The 22978-nt window shown below is 39.4% G+C and overlaps 1 non-coding gene across 1 annotated transcript; it reads right to left on the reverse strand.

The window, feature by feature from the left end:
- Positions 1-9166: 9166 nt before the first annotated feature.
- Positions 9167-9274, reverse strand: LOC148568877 (small nucleolar RNA R71). The gene has a single exon (XR_015883099.1). It is a non-coding gene; the product is annotated as a small nucleolar RNA R71 (small nucleolar RNA).
- Positions 9275-22978: the final 13704 nt, after the last annotated feature.

The raw sequence follows: 22978 nt of genomic DNA on the forward strand, positions 1-22978 counted from the left end.
GGAATCAGTTGATGAACTTCCACTTCTTTTCCCAACATAATGCAATGGATCATCACTGCTCTTTTAACGGTGACTTTAGAACGGTTGCTAGTGGGCAATATAGAACGCCCAATAAAGTCCAGCCATCCTCTAGCGACTGGTTTGAGATCTTCTCTCTTGAGTTGATTTGGGACACCCTTGCTGCTGGTGGTCCACCTAGCTCCAGGGATGCATATATCCTCTAGAGTCTTATCCAGGCCCTTGTTTGTTCTCATCATTCTCCTATTGAAGGAGTCTAGGTCATCTTTCAGCTGAGGTAGCTTAAAGATCTCCCTGATTTTGTCAGGTGGATGTGAACAATCTTTCCTCTAACCATAGTCCGATAGTCATAGAGGGCAGTTCCAGATATTCTCTGCCTATCTATTTGCCACAGATTAGCGTAGAACTCCTGAACCATATTCCTTCCCACTTTTGTTTCAGGATTAGCTAGGACTTCCCATTTCCTGTTTCGAATCTGCTCTTGGATCTCCGGATATTCATCTTCTTTCAGATCGAACTTGACTTCTGGGATCACTAATCTTAGACCCATTATTTTGTAGTAATGGTCTGAATGTTCTTTGGTTAAGAACTTCCCTTGATTCCAAAGTGGTTTTGGAATACTCTCTTTCTTGCCTCTTGGAGTGGGTTGTTTTCCTTTAGGAGCCATGATCTTAGTGGGTATAATTTAGTGATCACGGATAAACACACCAAACTTAGAAGTTTGCTTGTCCTCAAGCAAAAGAAAAGAAAGGAGAGGGATAGAAGGAGAGCTAGTGTCGAATGGTGGATGAGAGGAGGGAGGCCGAATGTGGATTTAAAAGGAAGGGGGTGGGTTTTTGAAAATTTTAAAAAGATAAGATAGAAGATATGATTTATAAAAAATAAGTATGATATGAAAAAATGTGATTTAAAATTGAAAAGATATGAAAGATATTTGAAAAAGATAAATTTGGATTTTGAAAAAGATAATGTGGAGATTTGAAAAAGATATTGATGAGTTGAAAAGATTTTAGAAGGAAAAGAGATAGATTTGTTTTGGAAAATTTGAAAAAGAGTTGGATTGGATTGAAAAAGAATTTGTGTTTATGGATTAAGATACATTTGATATTTTTAAAGTATGGTTTTTAGAAATTAGGGTTTGTAGCATGTTTATGCAAGAAATCATGAATTGAAACATGAAAATTAAAATTAAAATAAAAAAATGTGAAATAAAAACGAATTTACCTCCTCCCCACCATCCTGGGCGTTCAACGCCCAGCTGTTGCTTCTTTCTGGCGTTGAACGCCAGGAACTCCTTTGTCACTGGGCGTTTTTTTGAACGCCCAGGATGCTGTCAATCTGGCGTTAAACGCCCAGAAGTTGCTTCTTTCTGGCGTTTAACGCCCAGATGGCTATCATTACTGGCGTTAAACGCCCAGTAGATGCTTCTTTTGGGCGTTTAACGCCCAGTTGTGCCTCTTACTGGCGTTTTTTTGCCAGTGAGCTCTTTCTCTCTGTTTTGTGTGCTAAATCCTTCTGTAACCCTGTGAACTTATGCAATTGACTCTTTACCTTGTTAACAATGAACTTTATATAAACAAATAAAATCAAGAATAGGGCAAAATAACAGAAAAAGTTTTCCCAATGGCTGGGTTGCCTCCCAGCAAGCGCTTCTTTATTGTCTTTAGCTGGACCTTGCTGAGCTTTTAATCTAGCCTCAGCCTTGAGCACTCTTGCTCAACATTGCCTTCAAGATAGTGTTTGATTCTCTGTCCATTAACAATGAACTTCTTATTAGAATCAATGTCTTGAAGCTCCACATAACCATATGGTGATACACTTGTAACGACATATGGTCCCCTCCACCGGGATTTCAGTTTCCCAGGGAATAGCTTGAGCCTAGAGTTAAACAGCAGAACCTTTTGTCCTGGTTCAAAGACTCTTGATGACAGCTTTCTATCATGCCACCTTTTTTATTTCTCTTTATAAAGCTTGGCATTTTCGAAAGCAGTGAATCTGAATTCCTCTAACTCATTCAGCTGGAGCAATCTTTTTTCTCCAGCTAATCTGGCATCAAAGTTTAGGAATCTGGTTGCCCAGTAGGCCTTATGTTCCAGTTCTACGGGCAGGTGACAACCCTTACCATACACAAGTTGGTATGGAGAAGTCCCTATAGGAGTCTTGAATGCTGTTCTGTAAGCCCACAGAGCATCATCCAAGCTTCGTGCCCAATCCTTTCTACGAGTACTTACAGTCCGTTCCAGGATTCTTTTTAGTTCTCTGTTAGAAACTTCAGCTTGCCCATTTGTCTGTGGATGATATGGAGTTGCCACCTTGTGGCGAATCCCATACCGGACCATGGCAGAGTAAAGCTGTTTGTTGCAGAATGTGAGTGCCCCCATCACTGATTAGTACCCTAGGGACACCAAACCTGCTGAAGATATGTTTCTGGAGGAACTTCAGCACTGTTTTAGTATCATTGGTGGGTGTGGCAATGGCCTCTACCCATTTTGATACATAGTCAACTGCCACCAGAATATAAGTGTTTGAGTATGATGGTGGGAAAGGCCCCATGAAATCAATACCCTATACATCAAACAGCTCAATCTCCAAGATTCCTTGTTGAGGCATGGCGTAACCATGAGGCAAATTACCAGCTCTCTGGCAACTGTCACAGTTACGTACAAACTCTCGGGAATCTCTGTAAAGTGTAGGCCAGTAGAAACCACATTGGAGGACCTTGGTGGCTGTTCGCTCACCTCCGAAATGACCTCCATATTGTGACCCATGGCAATGCCATAAGATCCTTTGTGCTTCTTCTTTAGGCACACACCTACGGATTATGCCGTCTGCACTTCTCTTAAAGAGATAGGGTTCATCCCACAAGTAGTACTTTGCATCGGTAATTAATTTTTTCTTTTGTTGCCTGCTGTACTCCTTGGGTATGAACCTTGCAGCTTTATAGTTTGCAATGTCTGCAAACCATGGTGTTTCCTGAATGGCAAACAAATGCTCATCTAGAAAGGTCTCAAAGATTTCAAGAGAGGGGAAGAACGTCCCTTCTACTGGCTCTATCCGGGATAGATGATTAGCCACTTGGTTCTCTGTTCTTTTTCTGTCTCTTATTTCTATATCAAACTCTTGCAGAAGCAACACCCATCTTATGAGCCTGGATTTTGAATCCTGCTTTGTGAGTAGATATTTAAGAGCAGCATGGTCAGTGTACACAATCACTTTTGATCCTACTAAGTATGATCTAAACTTGTCAATGGCATAGACTACTGCAAGTAATTCCTTTTCTGTGGTTGTGTAATTTTTCTGGGCATCATTTAAAACACGGCTAGCATAATAAATGACATGCAGAAGCTTGTCATGCCTCTGCCCCAGTACTGCACCAATGGCGTGATCACTGGCAACACACATTAATTCGAATGGTAATGTCCAGTCTGGTGCAAAGATAACTGGTGCTGTGACCAGCTTAGCTTTCAGAGTTTCAAACGCCTGCAGGAACTCTGTGTCAAACACAAATGGCGTGTCAGCAGGTAGCAGGTTGCTTAGAGGTTTTGCAATTTTTGAAAAATCCTTTATAAACCTCCTATAGAATACTGCATGCCCCAGAAAGCTTCTGATTGCCTTAACATTGGCAGGTGGTAGTAATTTTTCAATTACTTCTATTTTAGCTTGATCCAACTCTATTCCCTTGTTTGAAATTTTATGTCCAAGGACAATCCCTTCAGTCACCATAAAGTGACATTTTTCCCAGTTTAAAACCAGGTTGGTCTCTTGGCATCTTTTCAAAACCAGTGTTAGGTGATCAAGACAGGAGCTGAATGAGTCTCCATATACTGAGAAGTCATCCATGAAGACTTCCAGAAATTTTTTCACCATATCAGAGAAAATAGAGAGCATGCATTTCTGAAAGGTTGCAGGCGCATTACACAGCCCAAATGGCATTCTTCTGTAAGCAAACACTCCAGATGGACATGTGAATGCTGTTTTCTCTTAATCCTGGGGATCTACTGCAATTTGGTTGTAGCCTGAATAGCCATCCAAAAAACAGTAATAATCATGACCTGCTAGTCTTTCTAGCATCTGGTCTATGAATGGTAAAGGAAAATGATCCTTTCTGGTGGCTGTATTGAGCCTTCTGTTGTCAATACACATGCGCCACCCTGTAACTGTTCTTGTAGGAACCAGTTCATTTTTTTCATTATGAACCACTGTCATGACTCCCTTTTTGGGGACAACTTGGACAGGGCTCACCCAGGGGCTATCAGAAACAGGATAAATAATTCCAGCCTCTAGTAATTTGGTGACCTCTTTTTGCACCACTTCCTTCATGGCTGGATTTAGCCGCCTCTGTGGTTGAACCACTGGCTTAGCATTGTCCTCCAATAAGATATTGTGCATGCATCTAGCTGGGCTTATGCCCTTAAGGTCACCTATGGACCATCCAAGAGCTGTCTTGTGTGTCCTTAGCACTTGAATTAGTGCTTCCTCTTCCTGTGGATTTCAAGCAGAGCTTATGATTACTAGAAAAGTGTCACCTTCTCCCAGAAATACATATTTCAGGGATGGTGGTAATGGTTTGAGCTCGGGTTTAGGAGGTTTTTCCTCTTCTTGAGAAAATTTCAGAGGCTCTTTCAATTCCTCTGAATCCTCAAGATCAGGCTGAACATCTTTAAAGATATCTTCCAACTCTGATTCGAGACTCTCAGCCATGTTGATCTCCTCTACCAAAGAGTCAATAAGATCAACTTTCATGCAGTCTTTTGGTGTGTCTGGATGCTGCATGGCATTGACAGCATTCAACTTAAACTCATCCTAATTGATTCTCAGGGTGACTTCCCCCTTTTGGACATCAATGAGAGTTCGTCCAGTTGCTAGGAAAGGTCTTCCTAGAATGAGAGTAGCCCTCTTGTGCTCCTCCATTTCCAGCACTACAAAGTCAGTGGGAAAGGCGAATGGTCCAACCCTGACAATCATGTCCTCAATCACGCCTGATGGGTATTTAATGGAGCCATCAGCAAGTTAGAGACATATCCGGGTTAGTTTAACTTCTTTAGTTAAACCAAGCTTTCTGATAATGGATGCAGGTATTAGGTTGATACTTGTCCCAAGATCACATAAGGCTGTCTTGGTGCAATTACCCCTTAATATGCATGGTATCAGAAAGCTTCCGGGATCTTTAAGCTTTTCTGGAAAGCTTTTTAGAATGACTGCACTGCATTCTTCAGTGAGGAGAACTCTTTCAGTTTCTCTCCAATCATTCTCATGACTCAAGATCTCTTTCATGAACTTGGCATAAGAAGGTATTTGCTCAAGTGCCTCTGTAAACGGAATCTTTATTTCAAGAGTCCTGAGATAATCTGCAAATCGAGCAAATTGCTTATCCTGCTCCTTGATGAGCGGATAATTTATACGCTTTTTGGCATTATTTTTAGTATGTTTTTAGTAGGATCTAGTTACTTTTAGGGATGTTTTCATTAGTTTTTATGTTAAATTCACATTTCTAGACTTTACTATGAGTTTGTGTGTTTTTCTGTGATTTCAGGTATTTTCTGGCTGAAATTGAGGGACTTGAGCAAAAATCAGATTCAGAGGTAGAAGAAGGACTGCTGATGCTGTTGGATTCTGACCTCCCTGCACTCAAAGTGTATTTTCTGGAGCTACAGAAATCAACATGGCGCGCTTCCAATTGCGTTGGAAAGTAGACATCCAGGGCTTTCCAACAATGTATAATAGTCCATACTTTGGCTGAGTTTAGACGATGTAAAAGGGCGTTGAACGCCAGTTCTACGCTGCTGTCTGGAGTTAAACACCAGAAACACGTCACATACCAGAGTTGAACGCCAGAAATATGTTACAACCTGTCGTTCAACTCCAGAAAGAGCCTCTGCACGTATAAAATTCAAGCTCAGCCCAAGCACACACCAAGTGGGCCCCGAAAGTGGATTTATGCATCAATTACTTACTTCTGTAAACCCTAGTAACTAGTTTAGTATAAATAGGACTGTTTACTATTGTATTAGACATCTTGGGACGTTTCATTCCTAGACCTCCATGGGAGGCTGGCCACTCGGCCATGCTTACCCTATATTCACTTATGTATTTTCAACGGTAGAGTTTCTGCACTCCATAGATTAAGGTGTGGAGCTTTGCTGTTCCTCAAAGATTAATGCAAAGTACTACTGTTTTTCTATTCAATTCAACTTGTTCCGCTTCTAAGATGTTCATTCGCACTTCAACCTGAATGTGATGAATGTGACAATCATCATCATCCCCTATGAACGCGTGCCTGACAATCACTTCCGTTCTACTTTAGATTGAATGAGTATCTCTTGGATCTCTTAATCAGAATCTTCGTGGTATAAGCTAGATTGATGGCGGCATTCATGAGAGTCTGGAAAGTCTAAACCTTGTCTGTGGTATTCCGAGTAGGACTCTGGGATTGAATGACTGTGATGAACTTCAAACTCGCGAGTGCTGGGCGTAGTGACAGACGCAAAAGGAGGGTGAATCCTATTCCAGTATGATCGAGAACCTCAGATGATTAGCCGTGCTGTGACAGAGCATTTGGACCATTTTCACAAGAGGATGGGATGCAGCCATTGACAAGGGTGATGCCTCCAAACGATTAGCCATGCAGTGACATCGCATCGGACCATTTTCCAGAGAGGATAAAAAGTAGCCATTTACAACGGTGATGTCCTTACATAAAGCCAGCCATGGAAAGGAGTAACACTGATTGGATGAAGACAGCAGGAAAGCAGAGGTTCAGAGGAACGAAAGCATCTCTATACACTTATTTGAAATTCTCACCAATTATATACATAAGTGTTTCTATCCTTATTTCTATCTATTTATTATTTATGTTCGAAAACTCCATAACTATTTTATATCCGCCTGACTGAGATTTACAAGGTGACCATAGCTTGCTTCATACCAACAATCTCCGTGGGATCGACCCTTACTCACGTAAGGTTTATTACTTGGACGACCCAGTGCACTTGCTGGTTAGTTGTATCGAAGTTGTGAATGAAAAACGATTTATTAAGACGTGCGTACAGAGTTTCTGGCGCCGTTGCCTGAGATCACAATTTCGTGCACCAAGTTTTTGCCGCCGTTGCCGGGGATTGTTCGAGTTTGGACAACTGACGGTTCATCTTGTTGCTCAGATTAGGTAATTTTCTTTTTGTTTTATTTTCAAAAAAATTTCAAAAACCTTTCAAAAATTTCTCATCTGTTTTCGAAAAAAAATCCAAAAAAATCATAAAATCATAAAAATAAAAAATATTTCATGTTTCTTGTTTGAGTCTTGAGTCAAGTTGAAAGTTTGGTGTCAATTGCATGTTTTAAAGTTTGCATAAAATTTTCGAAAAATTCATGCATTCATAGTGTTCTTCATGATCTTCAAGTTGTTCTTGGTAAGTCTTCTTGTTTGATCTTGATGTTTTTATGTTTTGTGTCTTTTCTTGTTTTTCATATGCATTCTTGCATTCATAGTGTCTATACATGAAAAATTTTTAAGTTTGGTGTCTTGCATGTTTTCTTTGCATTAAAAATTTTTCAAAAATAAGTTCTTGATGTTCATCTTGACATTCAAAGTGTTCTTGGTGTTCATCTTGACATTCATAGCATTCTTGCATGCATTCATTGTTTTGATCCAAAATTTTCATGCATTGCATCATTTTCATGTTTTTCTCTCTCATCATAAAAAATTTCAAAAATAAAAAAAATATCTTCCCCTTTTTCTTCTCATAAATTCGAAAATTAGATTTGACTTTTTCAAAAAATTTTAAAATCCAATTGTTTCTTATGAGTCAAATCAAATTTTCAATTTAAAAATCTTATCTTTTTCAAAATCTTTTTCAAAAATAAAATCTTTTTCATTTAATTTCGAAAATTCCAAAAATATTTTTCAAAAATCTTTTTCTTATCTTTATCTCCTAATTTTCGAAAATAACATCATCAATTAATGTTTTGATTCAAAAATTTCAAGTTTGTTACTTGCTTGTTAAGAAAGATTCAAACTTTAAGTTCTAGAATCATATCTTGTGATTTCTTGTGAATCAAGTCATTAATTGTGATTTTAAAAATCAAATCTTTTTCAAAACTAATTTCAATCATATCTTTTCAAAAAATATCTCTTTATCTTATCTTTTTCAAAATTTGATTTTAAAATATCCTTTCTAACTTCTTATCTTCTTATCTTTTCAAAATTGATTTTCAAATTTGTTTCAACTAACTAACTAACTTTTTGTTTGTTTCTTATCTTTTTCAAAACTACCTAACTAACTCTCTCTCTCTAATTTTCGAAAATATCTTCCCTCTTTTTCAAAATTTCTTTTTAATTAAATAATTAATTTAATTGTTGATTTTAATTTTCGAAAAATTACTAACCTTTTTTAAAAAAAAAACTATTTTCAAAAATCACTAACTCTTTTTCAAAAATAATTTTCGAAAATTCTCCTTCTCTCTCATCTTCTTCTATCTATTTATTCATCTACTAACACTTCATCTCACCCAAATTCGAACCCCCTCTTCCATCTGTGTTCGAATTTTTTCTTCTTCTTTTCTTCTACTCACACAGGGACCTCTATACTGTGGTAAAAAGGACCCCTATTATTATTATTTTTCTGTCCCTCTTTTTCATATGAGCAGGAGCAAGGACAAGAACATTCTTGTTGAAGCAGATCCAGAACCTGAAAGGACTCTGAAGAGGAAACTAAGAGAAGCTAAATTACAACAATCCAGCAAGCACCTTTCAGAAATTTTCGAACAGGAAGAGGAGATGGCAGCCAAAAATAATAATAATGCAAGGAGGATGCTTGGTGACTTTACTGCACCTAATTCCGATTTACATGGAAGAAGCATCTCCATTCCTGCCATTGGAGCAAACAATTTTGAGCTTAAACCTCAATTAGTTTCTTTGATGCAGCAGAACTGCAAGTTTCATGGACTTCCATCTGAAGATCCTTTTCAGATATGTGATACTGTTAAGACTAATGGAGTAGATCCTGAAGTCTACAGGCCCATGCTTTTCCCTTTTGCTGTGAGAGACAGAGCTAGAATATGGTTGGACTCTCAACCCAAAGATAGCCTGAACTCTTGGGATAAGCTGGTCAAGGCTTTCTTAGCCAAGTTCTTTCCTCCTCAAAAGCTGAGTAAGCTTAGAGTGGATGTTCAGACCTTCAAACAGAAAGAAGGTGAATCCCTCTATGAAGCTTGGGAGAGATAGAAAGAACTGACCAAAAAGTGTCCTTCTGACATGCTTTCAGAATGGACCATCCTGGACATATTCTATGATGGTCTGTCTGAGTTAGCTAAAATGTCATTGGATACCTCTGCAGGTGGATCCATTCACTTAAAGAAAATGCCTGCAGAAGCTCAAGAACTCATTGACATGGTTGCTAATAACCAGTTCATGTACACTTCTGAGAGGAATCCTGTGAGTAATGGGACGCCTATGAAGAAGGGAGTTCTTGAAATTGATACTCTGAATGCCATATTGGCTCAGAATAAAATATTGACTCAGCAAGTCAATATGATTTCTCAGAGTCTGAATGGAATGCAAGCTGCATCCAACAGTACTCAAGAGGCATCTTCTGAAGAAGAAGCTTATGATCCTGAAAACCCTACAATAGCAGAGGTGAATTACATGGGTGAACCTTATGGAAACACCTATAACCCCTCATGGAGAAATCACCCAAATCTCTCATGGAAGGATCAACAAAAGCCTCAACAAGGCATTAATAATGGTGGAAGAAATAGGTTTAACAATAGTAAACCTTTTCCATCATCCACTCAGCAATAGACAGAGAACTCTGAACAAAATACCTCTAATTTAGCAAACTTAGTCTCTGATCTATCTAAGGCCACTGTGAGTTTCATGAATGAAACAAGGTCCTCCATTAGAAATTTGGAAGTACAAGTAGGCCAGCTGAGTAAAAGGATCACTGAAATCCCTCCTAGTACTCTCCCAAGCAATACAGAAGAAAATCCAAAAGGAGAGTGCAAGGCCATTGATATAGCAATCATGGCCGAACTCACAAGAGAGGAGGAGGACGTGAATCCCAAGGAGGAAGACCTCCTGGGACGTCCAGTGATCAATAAGGAGTTTCCCTCTAAGGAACCAAAGGAATCTGAGACTCATCTAGAGAACATAGAGATTCCATTGAACCTCCTTATGCCATTCATGAGCTCTGATGAGTATTCCTCTTCTGAAGAGAATGAGGATGTTACTGAAGAGCAAGCTGCCAAGTTTCTTGATGCAATCATAAAGCTGAATGCCAAATTATTTGGTATTGAGACTTGGGAAGATGAACTTCCCTTGTTCACCAATGAACTAAGTGATCTGGATCAACTGAGATTGCCTCAGAAGAAACAGGATCCTGGAAAGTTCCTAGTACCTTGTACCATAGGCACCATGATCTTTGAAAAGGCTCTGTGTGACCTTGGTTCAGGGATAAACCTCATGCCCCTCTCTGTAATAGAGAAACTGGGAATCTTTGGGGTGCAAGCTGCTAAAATCTCATTAGAGATGGCAGACAATTCAAGAAAACAGGCTTATGGACAAGTAGAGGACGTGTTAGTAAAGGTTGAAGGCCTTTACATCCCTGCTGATTTCATAATCCTTGATATTGGGAAGGATGAGGATGAATCCATCATCCTTGGAAGACCTTTTCTAGCCACAGCAAGAGCTGTGATTGATGTTGACAGAGGTGAATTAGTCCTTCAATTGAATGAGGACTCCCTTGTGTTTACAACTCAAGGTTACCCTTCTGTAAACATGGAAAAGAGGCACAGTAAGCTTCTCTCAAAATAGAGTCAACCAGAGCCCCCATAAGTTTGGTGTTGGGAGGCCACAACCAAACTCTAAGTTTGGTGTTGAACTCCCATATCCAAACTCTAAGTTTGGTGTTGGGAAGTCTCAACAATGCTTTGAACATCTGTGAGGCTCCATGAGAGCCCACTGTCAAGCTATTGACATTAAAGAAGCGCTTGTTGGGAGGCAACCCAATTTTTATCTAATTTTATTTTTCCTGTTCTTGCATGTTTTATTAGGTTCATGATCATGTGTAGTCACAAAATAAATATAAAAATTGAAAACGGAATCAAAAAACAGCAGAAGAAAAATCACACCCTGGAGGAAGACCTTACTGGCGTTTAAACGCCAGTAAGAAGCATCTGGCTGGCGTTCAACGCCAGAACAGAGCATGGTTCTGGTGCTGAACGCCCAAAATGGGCAGCATCTGGGCGTTTGAACGCCAGAATTGCACCCTGGAGAAGAGCTGGCGCTGAACGCCCAGAACAAGCATGGTTCTGGCGTTCAACGCCAGAAATGGGCAACAAATGGGCGTTCAACGCCCAGAACAAGCACCAATCTGGCGCTGAACGCCCAGAGTTGTGTGCAAGGGCATTTTGCATGCCTAATTTGGTGCAAGTTTGTAAATCCTTGAACACCTCAGGATCTGTGGACCCCACAGGATCACCTCAGGATCTGTGGATCCCACAGGATCCCCACCTACCTCCACTCACTTCTTCTCACCCCTCTTTCACACAATCCCATAAACACTCTTCCCCAAAACTCTTCACCAATCACCTCAATCTCTCTTCCCCATCACCACTTCACCACTCACATCCATCCACTCTTCCCCATAAACCTAACTCATAAACTTCACCTACCTTAAAAATTCAAAATCAATTTCCCGCCCAAACCCACCCTATATGGCCGAAATTAACCCCCCCTCCTTTCCCTATATATATCCCTCCATTCTTCTTCATTTTCACACAACACAACCCTCTCTTCCCCTTCTTGGCCGAATACACCTCTCCCTCCTCTCATCCATATTTTCTTATTCTTCTTCATCTGTTCTCTCTTCTCTTGCTCGAGGGCGAGCAATATTCTAAGTTTGGTGTGGTAAAAGCATAAGCTTTTTGTTTTTCTATTACCATTGATGGCACCTAAGACCGAAGAATCCTCTAGAAAAGGGAAAGGGAAGACAAAAGCTTCCACCTCCGAGTCATGGGAGATGGAAAGATTCATCTCCAAAGCTCATCAAGACCACTTCTATGATGTTGTGGCCAAGAAGAAGGTGATCCCCGAGGTCCCTTTCAAGCTCAAGAAGAATGAGTATCTGGAGATCCGACATGAAATCCAAAGAAGAGGTTGGGAAGTTCTAACAAACCCCATCCAACAAGTCGGCATCCTAATGGTTCAGGAGTTCTATGCCAATGCATGGATCACTAGGAACCATGATCAAAGTAAGAACCCAAACCCAAAGAATTATATTACAATGGTTCGGGGGAAATACTTAGATTTTAGTCCGGAAAATGTGAGGTTGGCGTTTAACTTGCCTATGATGCAAGGAGATACACGCCCCTACACTAGAAGGGTCAACTTTAATCAAAGGTTGGACCAAGTCCTCATGGACATATGTGTGGAAGGAGCTCAATGGAAGATTGACTCCAAAGGCAAGCCGGTTCAACTAAGAAGACTGGACCTCAAGCCTGTGGCTAGAGGATGGTTGGAGTTCATCCAACGCTCCATCATCCCCACTAGCAACCGATCTAAAGTTACTGTGGATCGGGCCATCATGATTCATAGCATCATGATTGGAGAGGAAGTAGAAGTTCATGAAGTTATCTCCCTTGAATTCTACAAAATAGCCAAAAAGCCCTCTCCTGGGGCAAGGCTAGCTTTTCCTCATCTTATTTGCCATCTATGTTACTCAGCTGGAGCTTTCATAGAAGGAGACATTCCCATTGAGGAAGAGAAGCCCATCACTAAGAAAAGGATGGAGCAAGCAAGAGAGCCCATTCATGGATCTCAAGAGACGCATGAAGCTCATCACCATGAGATCTCGGAGGTGCCTCAATTGCATTTTCCTCCACAAAACTATTGGGAGCAAATCAACACCTCCCTAGGAGAATTAAGTTCCAACATGAGACAATTAAGGGTGGAACATCAAGAGCACTCCATCATCCTTCATGAAATAAGAGAAGATCAAAAAGCAATGAGGGAAGAGCAACAAAGACAAGGAAGAGACATAGAAGAGCTCAAGGACATCATTGGTTCCTCAAGAAGGAAATGCCACCATCACTAAGGTGGACTCATTCCTTGTTCTTACATTCTCTGTTTTTCGTTTACTCTATGTTAAGTGCTTATCCATGTTTGTGTCTTCATTACATGATCATTAGTATTTAGTAACTTTGTCTTAAAGTTATGAATGTCCTATGAATCCATCACCTCTCTTAAATGAAAACTGTTTTAATTCAAAAGAACAAGAAGTACATGAGTTTCGAATTTATCCTTGAACTTAGTTTAATTATATTGATGTGGTGACAATGCTCCTTGTTTTCTGAATGAATGCTTGAACAGTGCATATGTCTTTTGAAGTTGTTGTTTAAGAATGTTAAATATGTTGGCTCTTGAAAGAATGATGATAAGGAGAAATGTTATTTGATAATCTGAAAAATCATAAAAATGATTCTTGAAGCAAGAAAAAGCAGCAAAGAACAAAGCTTGCAGAAAAAAATAGCGAAAAAAAAAAAGAGAAAAAGCAAGCAGAAAAAGCCAAAAGCTCTTAAAATCAAGAGGCAAGAGCAAAAAGCCAATAACCCTTAAAACCAAAAGGCAAGGGTAAATAAAAAGGATCCCAAGGCTTTGAGCATCAGTGGATAGGAGGGCCTAAAAGAATAAAATCCTGGCCTAAGCGGCTAAACCAAGCTGTCCCTAACCATGTGCTTGTGGCGTGAAGGTGTCAAGTGAAAACTTGAGACTGAGCGGTTAAAGTCAAGGTCCAAAGCAAAAGAAGAGTGTGCTTAAGAACCTTGGACACCTCTAATTGGGGACTTTAGCAAAGCTAAGTCACAATCTGAAAAGGTTCACCCAATTATGTGTCTGTGGTATTTATGTATCCGGTGGTAATACTGGAAAACAAAGTGCTTAGGGCCACGGCCAAGACTCATAAAATAGCTGTGTTCAAGAATCAACATACTGAACTAGGAGAATCAAGAACACTATCTGAACTCTGAGTTCCTATAGATGCCAATCATTCTGAACCTCAATGGATAAAGTGAGATGCCAAAACTATTCAAGAGGCAAAAAGCTACAAGTCCCGCTTATCTGATTGGAGCTATGTTTCATTGATAGTTTGGAATTTATAGTATATTCTCTTCTTTTTATCCTATTTGATTTTCAGTTGCTTGGGGACAAGCAACAATTTAAGTTTGGTGTTGTGATGAGCGGATAATTTATACGCTTTTTGGCATTATTTTTAGTATGTTTTTAGTAGGATCTAGTTACTTTTAGGGATGTTTTCATTAGTTTTTATGTTAAATTCACATTTCTGGACTTTACTATGAGTTTGTGTGTTTTGCTGTGATTTCAGGTATTTTCTGGCTAAAATTGAGGGACTTGAGCAAAAATCAGATTCAGAGGTAGAAGAAGGACTGCTGATGCTGTTGGATTCTGACCTCCCTGCACTCAAAGTGGATTTTCTGGAGCTACAGAACTCAAAATGGCGCGCTTCCAATTGAATTGGAAAGTAGACATCCAGGGCTTTTCATCAATGTATAATAGTCCATACTTTGGCCGAGTTTAGACGATGTAAAAGGGCGTTGAACGCCAGTTCTACGCTGCTGTCTGGAGTTAAACGCCAGAAACACGTCACAAACCAGAGTTGAACGCCAGAAATATGTTACAACCTGGCGTTCAACTCCAGAAAGAGCATCTGCACGTATAACATTCAAGATCAGCCCAATCACACACCAAGTGGGTCCCGGAAGTGGATTTATGCATCAATTACTTACTTCTGTAAACCCTAGTAACTAGTTTAGTACAAATAGGACTGTTTACTATTGTATTAGACATCTTGGGACGTTTCGTTCCTAGACCTCCATGGGAGGCTGGCCACTTGGCCATGCTTACCCTATATTCACTTATGTATTTTCAACGGTAGAGTTTCTGCACTCCATAGATTAAGGTGTGGAGCTCTGCTGTTCCTCAAAGATTAATGCAAAGTACTATTGTTTTTCTATTCAATTCAACTTGTTCCACTTCTAAGATGTTCATTCGCACTTCAACCTGAATGTGATGAACGTGACAATCATCATCATCCCCTATGAATGCGTGCCTGACAACCACTTCCGTTCTACTTTAGATTGAATGAGTATCTCTTGGATCTCTTTATCAGAATCTTCGTGGTATAAGCTAGATTGATGGCGGCATTCATGAGAGTCCGGAAAGTCTAAACCTTGTCTGTGGTATTCCGAGTAGGACTCTGGGATTGAATGACTGTGACAAACTTCAAACTCGCGAGTGCTGGACGTAGTGATAGACGCAAAAGGAGGGTGAATCCTATTCCAGTATGATTGAGAACCTCATATGATTAGCCGTGCTGTGACAGAGCATTTGGACCATTTTCACAAGAGGATGGGATGCAGCCATTGACAAGGGTGATGCCTCCAGACGATTAGCCATGCAGTGATAGCGCATCGGACCATTTTCCAGAGAGGATAAAAAGTAGCCATTGACAACGGTGATGTCCTTACATAAAGCCAGCCATGGAAAGGAGTAACACTGATTGGTTGAAGACAGCAGGAAAGCAGAGGTTCAGAGGAATGAAAGCATCTCTATACACTTATCTGAAATTCTCACCAATGATATACATAAGTGTTTCTATCCTTATTTTCTATCTATTTATTATTTATGTTCGAAAACTCCATAACTATTTTATATCCGCCTGACTGAGATTTACAAGGTGACCATAGCTTGCTTCATACCAACAATCTCCGTGGGATCGACCCTTACTCACGTAAGGTTTATTACTTGGACGACCCAGTGCACTTGCTGGTTAGTTGTATCGAAGTTGTGAATGAAAAACGATTTATTAAGACGTGCGTACAGAGTTTCTGGCGCCGTTGCCTGAGATCACAATTTCGTACACCACTCCTCTTGGCGGAGTTTTTGAGGATAAGGTATCTTGGCTTTATATTCTTCAACCTTAGTTGCTGCAGGTTTATTTCCTACAGAGGTGGTTGGAGAAGCCTTTTTAGAGGGTTTGTTATCAACATTTGTGTATGTCTGATCCCTCACTGGCATTTGAATGCCACGGTTAGAAGCTAGAGTGACGTTGGACGCCAACTCCTCACCTGTTCCTAGCGTCTGAATGCCAGAACTGTGCTTCTTTTGGGTGTTCAACGCCAATTCCTTGCTTGTTTCTGGCGTTGAACGCCAGGACTGAGCATGGTTTGGGCGTTTAATGCCATCTTTCCACCCAATTTTTGGCGTTTGATTGCCAGAATTATTCCTCTCCGGGCTCTTACTGTCCTCAGATGGATTTTGGGTAGTTTGCTTATTTCTTAGCTTCCTGCTACCTTGAGGTGGGGCATCTAATGTTTTCCCACTTCTCAAATGAACTGCTTGGCACTCTTCTGTTATTTGTTTTGACAGCTGCTGCTTTGTTTGCTTTAATTATACTTCCATATTTATATTAGCCATTCTTGTCTCTTGTAGTCTTTCCTTGAATTCGGCTAACTGTTTTATTAGAAAATCCAATTGCTGATTGAATTCAGTAGCTTGTTCTGCAGGACTGAGTTCAGCAGTTACTGTTCTAGCCTCTTCTTTCATGGAAGGTTCACTGCTTAGGTACAGATGCTGATTTCTGGCAACTGTATCAATGAGCTCTTGAGCTTCTTCAATTGTCTTTCTCATGTGGATAGATCCACCAGCTGAGTAATCTAGAGAAATCTGAGCCCTTTCTGTAAGTCCATAATAGAAGATGTCTAACTGAACCCACTCTGAAAACATTTCAGAGGGGCACTTTCTTAGCATCTCTCTGTATCTCTCCCATGCATCATAAAGAGATTCATTATCTCCTTGTTTAAAGCCTTGGATATCCAGCCTTAGCTGTGTCATCCGTTTTGGAGGAAAGTATTGATTCAGAAATTTTTCTGTCAGCTGTTTCCATGTCTTTATGCTAGCCTTAGGTTGGTTATTTAACCACCTCTTAGCTTGGTCTTTTACAGCAAATGGAAACAGTAATAGTCTGTAGACATCCTGATCTACTTCCTCATCATGGACTGTGTCAGCAATTTGTTAAAACTGTGCCAGAAACTCTGTAGGTTCTTCCTGTGGAAGACCGGAATACTGGCAACTTTGCTGCACCATGATAATGAGCTGAGGATTCAGCTCAAAGCTACTGACTCCAATGGAGGGTATACTAATACTACTCCCATATGAAGCAGTAGTGGGGTTAGCATATGATCCCAGAGTCCTTTTGGACTGTTCATTTCCACTTAGATCCATGATGGAGAAAGGGAGATGATGTAAAATAGAGAAAAAATATTTTTATTTATTTATTTATTTCGAAAATAAAATAAACTAAAATAAAATAAATAAAGATGGGTGAAGATTTTCGAAAAATGAAGAGAGAGAAAGCAGAAAAATGGTTAGGAAGTTTTGAAAAAGATATGATTGAAAGGATTTGATTGGAAAAGATATAATTTGAAAAAGATAAGATTTTTAAATTTGATGACTAATTTAATGCTAATTTTTCAAAAATTATGAGTGGAATGAAGAAAAGATATTTTTTTATTTTTGAATTTTATGATGAAAGAGAAAAACACATAAAAGACACACAACTTAAAATTTTTGGATCTAATGCTCCTTGTTTTCGAAAATTTTGGAGGAAAAACACCAAGGAACACCAAACTTAAAAATTTTAAGATCAAAACACAAGGAAGACTCAAGAACACTTCGAAGAATCACAAGAACAACAAGAACATGAAGGTAGAACACCAAACTTAAAATTTTTAGAAAACCAAAATAAAATTTTCGAAAACCAAAGAAAAATCAACAAGAAAACACCAAACTTAAAGTTTGGCACAAGATTTAATAGAAAATTTATTTTTGAAAAAAAGAATTTAAAAAGAAGATACCCAATTACCAAGAACATAGACCAACGCTCTAGCCAATTGGGCAGTAAATGTAACACTTGTTTTGAAGAAGTATTTTTAATAACTAAGAATAATTTTTTTTGAAAACTAATATTTTGAAAAGGCACACGAAAAATAAGAAAAGAAACAGAACAAGAAAAACTAAAGATCAAACAAGAAAAATAAACAAGAACAACTTGAAGATGAAGGAAGAACAAAGAACACAAATTTCGAAAATTTTAAAAGAAAATTTTTTTTCTAATCTAAGCAACAAAATAAACTGTCAGTTGTCCAAACTCGAACAATCCCCGGCAACGGCACCAAAAACTTGGTGCACGAATTGTAAATCACACTTTTCACAACTCGTACCACTAACCAGCAAGTGCACTGGGTCGTCCAAGTAATACCTTACGTGAGTAAGGGTCGATCCCACGGAGATTGTTGGCTTGAAGCAAGCTATGGTTATTTTGTTATTCTTAGTCAGGATATCAATTATAATTATCAGTTTGAATTACAAAAGAATAAAAGAGTATGAAATAAATACTTATTATGCAGTAATGGAGAATATGTTGGGATTTTGGAGATGCTTTGTCTTCTGAATTTCAGCTTTTCTCTTGTATTCCTCTTCCCTCATGCATGCAAAACTGCAAAGTTCCTTCCATGGCAAGCTGTGTGTTGGTGGATCACCGTTGTCAATGGCTACCATCCGTCCTCTCAGTGAAAAGGGTCCACGTGCGCTGTCACTACACGGCTAATCATCTGTCGGTTCCCACTCATGCTGGAATAGGATCCATTGATCCTTTTGCGTCTGTCACTACGCCCAACACTCGCGAGTTTGAAGCTCGTCACAGCCATCCAATCCCAGAATCCTACTCGGAATACCACAGACAAGGTTTAGACTTTCCGGATTCTCATGAATGCCGCCATCAATCTAGCTTATACCACAATGATTCTGATTAAGGAATCTAAGAGATACTCATTCAATCTGATGTAGAACGGAGGTGGTTGTTAGACACACGTTCATGGATTGAGGAAGGTGATGAGTGTCACGGATCATCACCTTCTCTATAATTAAGCGCGAATGAATATCTTAGATAGGAACACACATGTTTGAATAGAAAATAGAAATACTTGCATTAATTCATTGAGACGCTGCAGAGCTCCTCACCCCCAACAATGGGGTTTAGAGACTCATGCTGCCAAAAGGTACAAATTTTAGATCTAAAATGTCATGAGATCCAAAATAAATCTCTAAAAGTTGTTTAAATACTAAACTAGTAACCTAGGTTTACAGAAAATGAGTAAACTATGATAGATAGTGCAGAAATCCACTTCTGGGGCCCACTTGGTGTGTGCTGGGGCTGAGCCTTAAGCTTCTCACATGCCTGGGCTGTTTTGGGTGTTCAACGCCAAGTTGTAACCTATTTCTAGCGTTGAACTCCAACTTGTAACCTGTTTCTGGCGCTGGACGCTAGACTGCAACATAGAACTGGCGTTGAATGCCAGTTTACGTTGTCTATCTTTGAGAAAAGTATGAACTATTATATATTGCTGGAAAGTCTTGGATGTCTACTTTCCAACGCAATTGGAAGCGCACCAATTGGACTTCTGTAGCTCCAGAAAAGCCATTCCGAGTGCAGAGAGGTCAGAATCCAACAGCATCAGCAGTCCTTTTTCAGCCCGAATCAGATTTTTGCTCAGCTCCCGCAATTTCAGCCAGAAAATACCTAAAATTACAGAAAAACACACAAAATCATAGTAAAGTCTAGAAATATGAATTTTTCCTAAAAACTAATGAAAATATACTAAAAACTAACCAAATCATACTAAAAACTATATGAAATTAACCCCAAAAAGCGTATAAAATATCCGCTCATCAGTATGCCTTGGAGGTTGTACACCCTCCTCAACAACAAATTCAAACTCCTTAGAAGGAGGTTCTATGACTGAGCTTTCCCATGGAGGTTCCGCATCTCCTAAGTCTTCGATCACTTCTTCCTCTTTAACGATTATGGCTTCCTCCAATTGTTCCAATACAAAGTCATGTTGTTCATTGTCCACCGGAGTTTCTAGCTTCTCCTTCATGATGCATTCTTCAGTAGATTCTCCACATGAAGCCATGGGAGTTCCTTGAGTGTCCAGATGTCGGGAGTCTAGTCGGCTTATCGCTTGGCCCAGTTGTTGAATGGTTGCATTGAGTCGATCCATTGTCTCCTTGAAACGATCCTTTGACTCTTGTTGCGCTCGGCTATCATAAGTAGGATCATAGTGCTCTTGGATTGATGGATATGGAGATGGTGAATATTGAGGTGGTGGTTCTTGGGAGTAATTGTGTTGGAATTGGGGTGGTTCTATATATGGTTCATATGGCTCATAAGGTGGTTGGTATGGTGGTTGAGGGTTATGGTCATATGGAGGTGAATGGCGGAAAGGGGCTTGTGAGTATGGTGGTCCAAAGTCATGTTGAGGAGGGGGTTCATAGGCATATGGTGGTGGTTGCTGGTAATCAAAAGGTTGCTCACCATAGCCATTGCCTTGATATGCATCACAGAATGGTTGTTGATAGTCCATTGGAGGTGGTTGTTGCCATGAGGGTTGATCAAGTCCTTGTGGCTCCGCCCATCTTTGATTGTCCCATCCTTAATGCAAGTTGTCATTATAATCTCCTCTTCCTGCAACATAATTGTAACCAGACTCATAGCCAAAGGGGTGAGAGTTCATAGTAGTAAGGGAAAATAAAAACAAAAACTAACAAAAAGAAAATATTTTGAAAAAGATATGATTTTTGAAAAAAAATTTGATTTTTGAAATTTAAAACTAAGATAAGATAAGATAAAAAATTTTAAAATAAAAATCTGAATATTTTTTTTCGAAAAAAATCAATTTAAAAGTAAATATTTACAATAACCAATAATAAGGCACACGTTTGCAATTCCCCGGAAACGGCGCCATTTTGAAAGAGCGAAACTCTCGCGCAATCTAGAAGTTTCACAATAAATTCGCGTTGTAAGTATAGCTTCTAGACCGACAAGAATTCCTTTCTTACAAAAGTTTGGTTGTCACAAGTAACAAACCCAATAAAATTAATAATCGAAGTATTCAAACCTCGGGTCGTCTTCTCAAGGAATTGCAGGGAGGTATGATTTATTATTGGTTATGGAAAAAGATATGTTTGTGGGGTTTTTTAATGTATAAGATAAAAAGCAAGAATAGTAAATGGAAAAAGGAATAAACTAATAACTAGAAAAGCTCTTGGCAAGGTATGAGAACTGGAAGTCCTATCCTAGTTATCATTATCAATTGTGATGAGAATTGGATTTTGCTCCCACTCTAACTACGAAGGTAAGTCAGGTGGATAAATCAATATGAATCCTCAAGTCCTAGTCTTTCCCTTGGAAAGACTAGAGTTAGTGGAATCCAAATTAATCAGCAAAGAATTCCAATTTTCAGTCAATACCTCGAGTTTGATAACTCAAGCGTCACTAATCACTTAACCAAAGCCAAAAGGGAAAATTTTAAATTATTTATATCATAAATAAAAGAAACAAATCATAGATCTGAAAATACCTCAAATTATATTAAATAGGATATTCAAATCTAACATGGAAAAGTTCATAAATTAAATTGAAAAAATAAATAAAAGGAACATTAAACCTGGAATTTGAGAAGAAGAAATCCTAAATCCTTTAAGAGGAATCCTAATCCTAAATCCTAAGAGAGAGGAGAGAACCTCTCTCTCTAAAAACTACATCTAAATTATGAAAAGTGAATAATGGAAGACATGTTGTTGAATGGATGCATTCTCCCACTTTATAGCCTCTAATCTGTGTTTTCTAGGCTGAAAACTGGGTCAAAAACAGTCCAGAAATCGCCCTCAGCGATTTCTGGTACGTACAGGTTGCGGGAAAGTGACACGGAAGCGTCGTCCATGCGTTTGCGCGGATTGGGTTTTTGCCAGGTCACGTGTTCGCGTGATCCATGCGTTCGCATTGCTTGGCTTTAGCCAGCTATGGCAAATTATATATCGTTGCGAAGCCCCAGACGTTATCTTTCCAACGCAACTAAAACTGCATCATTTGGATCTCTGTAGCTCGAGTTATGACCGTTTGAGTGCGAAGAGGTCAGGCTGGACAGCTTAGCAGTTCCTTCAGCTTCTTGTATTCCTTCCACTTTTGCATGCTTCCTTTCCATCCTCTGAGCCACTCCTGCCCTGTAATCTCTGAAATCACTTAACACACATATCACGGCATTGAATGGTAATAAGAGAGGATTAAAGTTAGTAATTTAAAGGCCCAGGAAACATGTTTTCAATCATAGCACAAAATTAGGAAGGAAAATGTAAAACATGCGATTAGTATGAATAAGTGGGTAAAGAGTTGATAAAAATCACTCAATTGAGTACAAGATAAACCATGAAATAGTGGTTTATCATTACCTCACTGGGAATTCTCTGTACTCTGACGTAGAGAGTTCCATCCTTTCTTGTCTTCTGTCTGTTTATGCGCAGGAACAGAGACAAGGAACCTCTCATAGACTTTGATACTGAACCTGAAAGGACTTTCAGGCGGCGTTTACAACAAGCAAGACTTTACAAGGATGCAGAATCTACTATGGATCATAATAATGCTGTTGATGCCAACATGGGAAATCCGAATGGGAATGAACAACCTAGGAGAGTGCTTGGCTCCTACTCTACTCCTACTGCAGATCTTTATGGAAAAAGCATTGTGGTGCCTCCTATAGCTGCGAACAACTTTGAGTTGAAGCCACAATTGGCACCCTGGTGCAACAAAACTGCCAGTATCATGGTCTTCCCGAAGAAAACCCAAATCAATTTATTCCTAATTTTCTACAGATTTGTGATACTGTGAAGACAAATGGAGTGAACCCTGAGGTGTACAAACTCATGCTCTTCCCGTTTGCTCTGAGGGATAGAGCAAAGCTATGGCTAGATTCCCAACCCAAGGAGATTTTGGATACTTGGGACAAGGTTGTTACTGAGTTTCTTACTAAATTTTTCCCACCAAAGAAGCTGACT

This window comes from Arachis ipaensis, chromosome B4, assembly GCF_059453495.1.
Source record: "Arachis ipaensis isolate K30076 ecotype BB chromosome B4, ASM5945349v1, whole genome shotgun sequence".
Taxonomy (NCBI): Eukaryota; Viridiplantae; Streptophyta; class Magnoliopsida; order Fabales; family Fabaceae; genus Arachis; species Arachis ipaensis.